General features: G+C 38.0%; 1 long non-coding RNA gene across 1 annotated transcript in view; it reads left to right on the top strand.

Moving 5' to 3' along the window:
• Window positions 1–207: 207 nt before the first annotated feature.
• Window positions 208–10,540, top strand: part of LOC119704363 — a 105,112-nt gene continuing 94,779 nt past the window's right edge. The window contains exons 1-2 of the long non-coding RNA XR_005257946.1: window positions 208–254; window positions 7,458–7,581. This is a non-coding gene — a long non-coding RNA (uncharacterized LOC119704363). The remainder of the gene's footprint in view (window positions 255–7,457; window positions 7,582–10,540) is intronic.

Here is a 10,540-nt window from a genome sequence, read left to right as displayed (position 1 = left end):
CTGCCAAAATTGGGTGTATAAGGGCAGCCAAAATCTATTATTGGTTTACACTGGTGTGAATCTTCTGACGTTAAAGGTTGAGTCTGTGTAACTGAGAGTGGAATTTGGCTTGTGGCCTTGCTATCTTACATGGCATGGGTGAAAGCATACAGTTGAGACCAGATATAACAAGGTGGGGGCTGGTGGGGGAAAGTGATGGAAAAAGAAAGGTGCTAAAAAAGGCTGTATGCAGGCATGTGAGCATAGGAGTTTGTGTAAGTGTTCTGATTGCTTATTTCTCCCTTGCTTATTAATAAACCTGCATCAACTCCTTATATTAAATAAAATATATTTGTATTTTTAGGTTTTGAGTTATCACTTCCTTCCAGCAGGATAAGTACACTTTTTTGGAAGTCTTTGACAGTATGTGCATGAAAGCCAGTATGTTAATGTTTTTCTGTAACATGGTGAATGTGTAAGTGTCAACTTTGCCAGTTTGTGCAGCATGAATCCTTACTTGGGTAGTGGTTAGAAGTGAGGTGCTTCTATAATAGAGAATTGTGAGAAGTAACTGTTGCCTTTTTCTTTCTTGCTGACTTTTTGTTTCTGTGTTCCCTATTTTGCTTTTTACTATGGCATCTTTAGATGCTGCCATCATCTTTTCAGCAGAATGCTTCTCTGTTCCATCAAGAAAATCCAGTAGCTTTTTTAAAAAATATAATTTTAGATAATGCTAGAAGCTGAGTTTGAAAAACTCAATTAAGCAAAAATTATAATGGTTTCTTAGAGAAACAATATTTTGGCTATGGAAAGAACACTTGTGTATAGAAACAATTCAAAGAAATAATACTACTTTATTCTGGAGAAAATAGAGAATAATAGGAATGGCCACTTAATAATTTTAGTGCAATAAATTCAGTTTTCATTAGCACTGTTTTAAGTATGAAGCAACTCCACTGAACCAAAAGGAACTGAGATGTATGTGCTGATGGTCTCTTTGCTGTGGCTTTTCTTTGCACGTTTACTGGTGTTTTTTGTCACAAAGCTCAGCAATTTTGAGCAACGTCCATGGGAAGAGAGGGTTGTTCTAAACTACAATATAAGAGGGCATCCAGGGCCAAAGTGGTTATCTGTGTGCTGAGTACTGTTTGTCAGAGCACCAAAGGTCTTTGATAGACAGGAGAGTGATACCTAATATAGTAACTGGAGCAGGTTCTTGGCCCGGTGGAGGAAGGGCTGCATTGGGCATGTGGAAGTCACTTGAAATGTGTGGAGTCTTTCACAAGTGGACTGAAAACCATTTTTCTCACCCTCTTTGTCCAGCATTGAAGATTAGAGTCAGTCTCAAGGTTTTAAAAATTTGAATTGTGATTTCACATGGTGTCTTGGTGTGCTTAAATCTCAATGGATCAACTCCTGCTTTTGTTTTGGCCTTGAATTTTTGTCATTTGGTATTTGAAAAGTAATTGCTTTCATTAAGGCTTTTTTTCTAAATCTTATGCTGGTACAGAAATCTGTCTTAAAGTCTGAAAATCATTTCCTCAAAAATGTTATTAGGGTGTTTCTGGATTTGTGGGTGTTTAGATCAGATTGTCAATAAATTTGCCTTAGAGGCTGTTTTACATTCCTTTGGGACTTCAGAATTTGGGATTGTTATGAGATATTTCCTGCCTGACTCTGAAACAGGGAAGGAAACTGAAAACAGAAGGGAATACTTGAGGGAACAGCTGTCCTAATAGTCCCATGGGATTTCCTCTGAAAACCTGGCTGTCCAGACTCTGAGATGGATGAACATCATCTGTCATCTGAGCCTGCTTAACAAAAATAGTGAACTGTGTTGGGAAACAGCAAAAGCTGGATAATTCTGCTAAGAAAGAGGAAGAAAAAGGAAAAAAGGCTGGCTCAGAGCACCAAAGCTGGCTTCAGCTCTGCTTTTCAATGGCTACTGTGCAAAGACTTCCTAAAGTTCGGCCTCCAGTCCCGGGTGTGTTACAGATGTGTGAGAAGAGTGGCTTTTTCTGTTGGTTTTGGGTGGTTTTTTTTGTTCTTGTTTGCTTTTTTTTTCTTCTTGAACTTCTCTGCAAATTTTATGCAGTGCCATAATCCTGTGCTTTTTTTTGAGGAAAAAGTTCACATTTCAATGGACACAGAGCTACTGGGTAGGCAAAGGTCTGACTACATTAAAGATTAAACTATTAGGACCTTGATTTTATTTCTTGATAGACATAAAAAATTAAAACAACATGAGAGTGACTTCTGCATGGATTATTCCTCTCCTTATCTGTGAAGCTGATGTCAAGACCTAGCCATTCTGTGGTGTTACATAGTACACTTGGGCTTTTCTCCTATTTTTTCATCAACATGAGCTTTCTCTTAGGTGAGTAGTAAGGGTATGAAATCAGGAGATAAGAGGAATGATGTGCATTTGATCAGTACGTGGCAAGTAACACAATTCTGGCTTATGCTATGGAGCAGGGTGATGAAATGGCCCTCACTGGCAGGAGAAATTCTATCCTGGTGAGGGCTGATGTCTCTGCAGCTCAAGGCTCCAGCCCAGGGAAGGTGCAGGGCAGTGGCCAGTGGAGTAAGAGGGGGATGTGGGAAGGTGTGCTGGTCCCCAGGCTGTCCTGGGGCTGGTGGCACACAGAAGTAACTTGATCTCTGGGGAGTGGGGCTTGTTTGAGAGCTGGCACTGTTGAAAAGTTACACGCTGCTTCAGCCGGAAAAATGACATCAAGACACTTATAGCAATGATTACTAGAAAAATTTTACATTCACCCACTTACTAGTTTATGCAGAAAATTTGGTGTTCGGACAAAAAAAAAATTGTTTCTGGAGAGGTGATCAGATTTAAATGGCAAGAGAGGACATGGGAGATCTTGTTTCAATATCTACTGAATAATCATTACCCTTTAACTTACTGTGGGAGTTTCAAAACCTATGTTTATGGAGGAGATGAAGAGCAGCAGAGGTAGTGGGAAGTGTTATGTTTTGAATTGTATATCTAGTATAGATTTTTAGTTTTATATTTACTGATGATTTCTTTGGTATTAAGGCTCAATTTAGATATGGTATAGTGTCTACTAAGTAATTTAGGAAAATCTGTAGGTTTATATAACCTCTTAGTTTATACAGGAGGAACTTCATGGTTTTGCACTATGACTGAAGATACTGGTGTGTATTAAATGATGAGTAGGACAACATGGGAATCAGGAGAGTGAACTCCAAGAAGCCTGTGATCTTAATGGAAAAACTGTGGGGCATGTGCAACACTACTCACAGATTTCCTTTGTTAAGCTTTGTATTGTAATGGATACCTGATGCCAAGGAAACTGGTTGCTGCTGCCTCCAGCGGATCAACTCCCAACAAATAAGTGAGCCCCTTCATTTTCCTTCTGTGGGGTTTTATTTTTTTTTTTCTTCCAGCTCTCTGTTCTCTCCTTGTATTTTCCTTTTTTTCCTTAGCTGTTGAGATAAATGAGAGCATGAAGTATGCAGACAAAGTATACCAAGCAGATTTTAAACTTCTGGAGTAACTGCTTACAGGGTCAGGCTCTGCTTTCATGTACCACTCATACTCAGGTATGAAATGCTAAATGGATTTGTGTAAGAATCCTACTATTGCTAAAACCAGGGGAAGCTTTGCTATGTCTTCTTTGGTTATAAAATTGTCTTGTCTTTCTTCTCAACTTTCTGGTAAGTTCAGTAAAGTGTTCTCCAGGTAACAGCTGCAGGGAAAGCTTTCCTAAGCTTGTGAAGTTGATAATTTGTATTTTAGAAAAGTATTATGACAAATGATAAGGTAAGCTCCATGTCACTGCTTGCAAAATTTGAATTGCTACAGGCAAAGCATCCAGCAGAGCTGCTGAATAGAATGGTGTAAGACTTGGCACTGCTGATTTTTGCAAGTTTTGCCAGGCTATTTCGTGATTTTTCTTCCTATGATATGAATTTTGTCTTTTGCAACTCTCTTAGAAATAAATGGGAAATTAAGTAGTGAGCAGTCTTGTTTTAGCTGCCTTTAGGCTGCTGAGCTGCTAAGCAATAAAAAGACCTTTTGAAGTAACCCCTTCTTTAAAATAATCTCAAATATTAAATTTTTTTTGTCTTGTTTTAGATTTAAGGATAAGGCAAGGGAGAAGAGATAGTCTAAGCCTCTTCTCGCAACCCTGTAGTCTGCATTCATCTGTTACTTTCCTTTAAAATAAGGGGACTATGGTACTACCTTGGACAAAATGTCTAAGTACCTGGGTGGGGAACGATTTGATGAGACTAATATTTCATTTAATTCATTGTATAGAAGCAGATACCACATGCAGAGAACCATAACCCATGAGGGTAGTTCTGGTACTAGGCTTAAAACTCTTTCACCAAAACGGTGATCTTTAGAACAGGTATTTTTTCCTGTATATTGGCATGACATATAAATAATGAATGTTTTTAATTGAGCTGAAAAGTTTACTGTTGAAAAAAGGGATAAGAATTTTTTTCTAATGGAGAAAACTTTTTGAATTTTTTGAATTTTGCATTTGAGATTGAGTTTTGTGAGTTGAGATCAAAAACTTTTAGTGGCAAATTTAAGTACCCAGGAGTTAAAAATAATAAATTAATTATTCTTAAACAGATATACTTTAATTTTTCATAAACTTTTCAACATGAATGCGAATGCACATAGATGAATTTGTGCATTCAGTACTACTTGTCATTCAGTATAAAAGATTATGCTGCTGGCAAGGTAACTTTTCCCTGCAACTGGAATACAATAAGGGTTTTCATTTGTTTGTGACATGAATTTTGGCTGATTCCAGGGACCCAGTTTAATGACTGAATTCTGAATCTCTTGGTACTGTAAAGAGTCTAATCTACAACAGCCCCTATGAAACAAAACCAAGGTTTAGAATAGGAAGCTTTTGAACTCTTTAAGTCAGTATTCTAAATATCTAGTTGGCTCAGGGAATTGTTAGTATAGTTGCTTTCATCTGTAAGTGACCAGTATATTACTGAACTTGACAGCATCTAAAAACTGTTGGCATGTGTGGAGTAACTTTGGAAATCTCAGCTTTTCACAGACAGATACGTGTGGTACAGGAACTGTTTTCACAACTGGCAGCTCTGTTTCCACTTGTGTTGCACTGAGTGGATGGAAATAAGCACCCTGATGGCCTCTGGATGTCATTCCTTGAGACAGGCCTTAAAGGCTTCAGTGAGGGAGTAGCGTGAGCTCCTCCTGTTTTGTACCCATTTGGGAATCTCCACCTCTAAGTGGTCAGGCTAATGTCATATGATACCTAAGCCAGGGATTCCCTTTCCCTGATGGAGTATTCCAGCAAGGGAATCATATGGATTCAGGAGGTCAAATACATAAAGTAAATGCCAGAGCTTTTGGCAGATTAGGCTGTTTTCAAAGGCAGCTGGTTTTGTTTCCTTCCTGGTACTCATGGTTGGCTGGCACCCCTCTTCCCTGGGAGCACCAGGAACATGATGTAGACACTCCTGTGCTTTTAGGTCCAGTGTCCATCAAAGTCGGTAGCACTGGCAGTTAAGGCCCTTGGTTTCTCAGCCTGCTAGTATTTTTAGGAAGCTGAGGGAATTTGGCTTGTCATCTAATGCCTTGATCCTTTGCCAAATGTCAAGTCCCCTGACCAGCCGCCCAAGTCCCTCTACCAACTGTCACCCTGCCCTGCAGAAAGTGCAATGCCATGGAGTCAGCTACTCAATGAAGGATTAACAGCCTCTGCCAGCATGCTCTAATTAAACAGCTATATATACAACAGCTGGGAAAAATTCATCAATCACACAATGTTTATTATTGGAATTAAAACACCTTATAACTAATGCATAGATTTGCATTGATTAGCATCTCCTGGAAGGAACAAGTGGTGCTAGCTCCATGTGTCTGGGCATTTTGAATGTTCGTATCACTTGTACTGTCACCCATCTGCCTCTGGTTTGTTAACCATAGTTAAAGGCTTGATCAGCTGATCAGCTTTTCAGCTAGTCAGGGTCAACATCTGTAGAACTGTGATGCTGAACACTACAAGGAATTCTAAATTTGCTTTGTCATGTGGTCTGTGGTTTGTCAATCTTCCAGGCACGTGGGCAGGAGTCTTGATTTATTCACACTTGAGCAAATCAGTAGCAATGCAGCAAATACTAGATTAATGCAAAGACTTATAACCATGGTTAATTTATAAACAAGCTCAGTTTAATTCTCTGAGCATTATGCTGTCTAATGTGCCAGTAGTGCAGTTGTGTGTGTCCTTTTGTAATATGAGGTGGCTTTGTGGCAGTCAAACCACTGGAAAATGTAATATAAGAAACACTTTCTAAGCTTTTGAAGATGGTCATTTAAAAGTATGCTTGTGTGCACTCACATTTTTATATATTCAATGCCTTTTTTTAAATAAGAGACATCTTTGCCTGATTCAGAAGCAAATTTTTCTATTTCTGTCAAGACTTACAAGGGTTTCAGTAATATGAGTACAGATAGAGTTCTGAAGCACTTGATCCATGTGTTCATGGCTACTACAAGGTCTGAGGTCTACTTTAGCCCCCCAAACTTATGGTGTTCTTAGAACCATTATATCCAAACTAAATGGAGCAAATTTTAGTGTTAGAGTTCTAATACAACATCCTTCTCCAACGCATGAAACTGAAGATGCAGAAAAGAGCAAGCAAGAAGTTAGCTTCAAGGTTCTGAACCTCATGGTCTTCAGTGCTCATGAAATGATACTTAGAGATCCTGTGCTTGGCAAGCTGGTAGTAATTGCTTTTCCTCATCTGAAAAAGAAAAGCTTGAAAATACTGGGTGGCACTGATAGAGTTTGAACAATATATTGTATGTAGGCTGACAAAAATCAGGTTAATTCTGAATGAGAAATTGTATTGCTCTAATTAAATTAAAGAAAATGGTATCTAGTCCTGGAAAATTTTTGAAACAGTAAGGACTGGCATTTGCATGTGTCTGTAGTAGAATCTCATTCTGCCTTGTAGCACAGCAGAAATATGGTCATTGTGGAGGAAGTCTATTGGACCTCCTTTAAATCATAAAATTAAAACCCAATATAAGGTGCAGGGATCTGCACCTAAATATCTGACTCCTGATAGGCAAGCTTATCAGCCAACACTTCATGGCTGCAGTAGAAACTGTTATGGTTGGTATTTTAAATTTACTTTTAGGTCAAACCTTGAATATTGCCCACAGTGTGCAGACATTTTGAGGCATTATTACAAATTCTCACTACTGTACAATTAAGATAAATAACAGTTTTAATTAATAAGTCTGACCTCTCATTCAAGATGTGAAGAAAATAAGTGTGTCTAGAGAAGAGCAAAGCAGAATTTGTTCTTTATCTCACCTAATGACTTGGCATTCATGATGGCTGCTGTTCATGAGGGAATTCAGGAAGCTGAGGAACCCTTTCTCAAAGGGGTGTGGGGAACAGAGCTCATTCACCATGTTCTCTTTCTTTTGACAGGTCCTTTGTTACTCTTTGAGCACAGCCCAGATCATTCCAATGGGTATTTCAGTGATTCTGGTGTCAGATGCTTTTCTGCTTTCACACAAGCTTCATCCTGACATGACTGTTGACTTCAGTAAAGGTAAGATGATACACTTGTGTTGTTGTTTTTTTCTCATGAAGAAACTGGATGTGTCTTCAGATTTGCCACAATATAGTACTGGGATTGGCAGCAGCAAGACAAAAAAAATCCACAAAACGGTGAAATGTTTATTGATGCACAAATTACACAATATAAATGCTTCATGTCCTTTGTGACAGCTGATGGAGATTGCAGTCATAGCCAAGCTGAATTTCCACTTCCATGGACAGATGTAATGGCACAATGTACCCTGGTATTTAGGTATATTGACTTCCCTGCCTTGGACCAGGAGGGACTTGCTTGATTATGGGTGAGGCAGATCTACTAATAACTGCACTGAGACTTTGTGCTCAAACTGTGGTAATTTATTTCTGACATTTCCTCCTTAAACTGCTCCGTGACATATTCATGTGTAGTGGAGGGTGTCAGTCCTGAACCTGGTGCACGCAGCTCCAAAGGCTCCATGTGTGTTAGAGGATGAGAGGGGTTTTAAAATGTGTCAGCCTTTACCGCACTGAAGGGTTTGACTTTAGTGCCATACTTGCAATATTTCTTCTAATTAAGACATGTGAGGAATACTACTAATTCAGCAGTAAAGTTAATTAGCACAGACTATAAATGTTTGTTTGTTTTTAATAGCAACAAATGCATTATAAATTACTCCTGTGTTCCTCTATTGTAAAATCCTGCTGTTAGAGTAATTTGTTACATAGCTTTTTCTTACAATAGTTGTTGGCATTCAAAAGCATGAAATATGATTTTGATGTTGATTGTGGAATAACCATGTCAAGTCTTAAACCTGCTAAATTCTTAACTAGTTCTGTGAAAAAGATTAAAATAAATTTAATGTGTATTGATGGATATTGAACTGCCTAATTTACAATCAGAAACCTGCTTTTGTAGGCATTTCAAATCTGAAATAGATATGTTTTTCATAAACACAGTTTTATTACGTCTAAACTCTGAGAACTTTGTGATAATTCTTGGCTTTTGAAATAAGTGTGGAAGTAGAACTTCTAGTTTTATCTGTTAGATTGACTGGAATTTCACAGATGCTTATGGAAACTTGATAGCAGACTTTAATCTTTAAATTATTTATAGGCTTTTATAGTATTTTTTGGTAACAAGTACTGTTTTTATAGCGTTGCGGGTGTTACCTAATTGTTTCAATGTGAATATGGGTGAACATTTGAACTAAAATATTGAAATCTTTTAATTTACCCCTTAATGCTGTTCTGCAGTTCTTACTTCTTGAAGTAGCACAATCCTGGAACGAAAACATGCCTTGTAGTCCTGTTTCATTCAGGACAAACACTTCGTACTGCACTTAATCCCATCCGAAATGAGGGGGGCTTAAGAGATTCAAGTTTAAGACATATGTAATGAAGAGGGAAAATAATAAGGTGCAATTTCTGCTGAGAGGTGATTTCCTTAGAGGAGTACCTTTAGAAGAAGATAGGAAACTGAGAGCCAGTTTGTATTTCTAGAGTGGGAACCTTCAGTAGGAGTGTAAGTCAGTATTTTGAAAATGACTGAAAGAGGGCTGGTTTGGGGGAATGGAGGTGTTACGTGCAGACAGGTTATACATACCTAATTCAGCCAGCGCTAGAAAACTGAGAAATTGCCATCTCATACTGTCTTTTTTTTTCCCTTTTGTTTTAAGTAAACTTTGCCCTTGAGTGTTAAGAGAGAAATCTTGACTGTTAATATTGTAATCAATGCTATCATCTTTTCTGCAACTCCAGTATTTTATAGTCTTTTCAGTCTTGATGCTGGTCAAACTTTGAGCCACTTAAATTGATTAAGGTTTTTCCAATTTTGCAACATCATCTCTAATGCTATGAATCTGGTGACATAACCATCTTCTCAGTGTTAGTTCTGACTCAAGAAGCAAACCTGGAAGATTATCCAGCTGTTGATATGGCAGCTTCTGTATCGGCAATATTCCCTTGGAGAAACAAATAGTGTATGGAAAGCAGTGAACTCTTTTTTGGGAACAAGAGGAACAAAAGCTTTATAAGCACACTCAGATATGCTGTGGAGACACTGAAATGTCACCATAAAGGCTGAATGTGTTTTACTTGCACAGCAAAAGCTCTTCTGGGGAGTTGTGACTTTGAGCATCTACTGCACATTTTTCAAGATATTCTCTGCATAAAGTATGTCTTTTCGGAGGATTTGAGTGTATGTTTTTTCTTTAATAAGTGTGTTTCTAACACATATAATTATTTTAAACTTTAATCTTGGCTTCTGAATGCACTATCTTTAACTTTGGTTTCTGCGATAGTTCCCAGAAGTTCCCAGTTACTTGTTTGCTGAGGAAGTAATGTCTTAGTGATGTTCTCTTTTATTAGCCATTGCCTGCTTTATGCTTTTCACAAAGATGTTTGCAAATGTCTCATTAAAGCAACAGATCCAGAAGAGTGGAAAGGTGGTGTCTGATCTAACCCTCAGTGAAGAATCCTGGACTGCACAGACTCATTATGAATTAATTCCAAATGGTGCAGAATAACCTGTAAAGCTATGGGTTGTGTTTTCTTAGATTTAGAAGACTAGATGCAGATCTGACAGTCAAAGTTGCTTCACATTTTCTTGGATGTTAAAAAAAAAAAATATCCATGGAGTTTGAGCTGCATTTAGTTTGAATATTGATATTGGACTGGGGAAGAGGAGCAGAACACAGTGATAGGCAATATTCAAACCCCTACCAAAGGCTGATTTCCTTTTCTCCAGCCTTAGGTGAATATCTAGGTTATTGGAAAAAGGGCTTAATTTAATGAAGAAGAAAAAATACTCACTGATTTTAAAAGTTGGTGTATGTTATTGAGGAAAGCTTGGGGCAGTAGGTAGGTTTCAGGTTGACTTTTCAAAATCAGTGTGCTATGAGCCTGCTTTGCTCTTCCGCATCTTTGCAATCACTTTAGAGTTTTTACTAATCAATGTATTGATTGCAAAGTCA

This window comes from Motacilla alba, chromosome 9, assembly GCF_015832195.1.
Source record: "Motacilla alba alba isolate MOTALB_02 chromosome 9, Motacilla_alba_V1.0_pri, whole genome shotgun sequence".
Lineage (NCBI taxonomy): Eukaryota > Metazoa > Chordata > Aves > Passeriformes > Motacillidae > Motacilla > Motacilla alba.
This window is presented reverse-complemented; position numbering and strand designations above follow the sequence as displayed.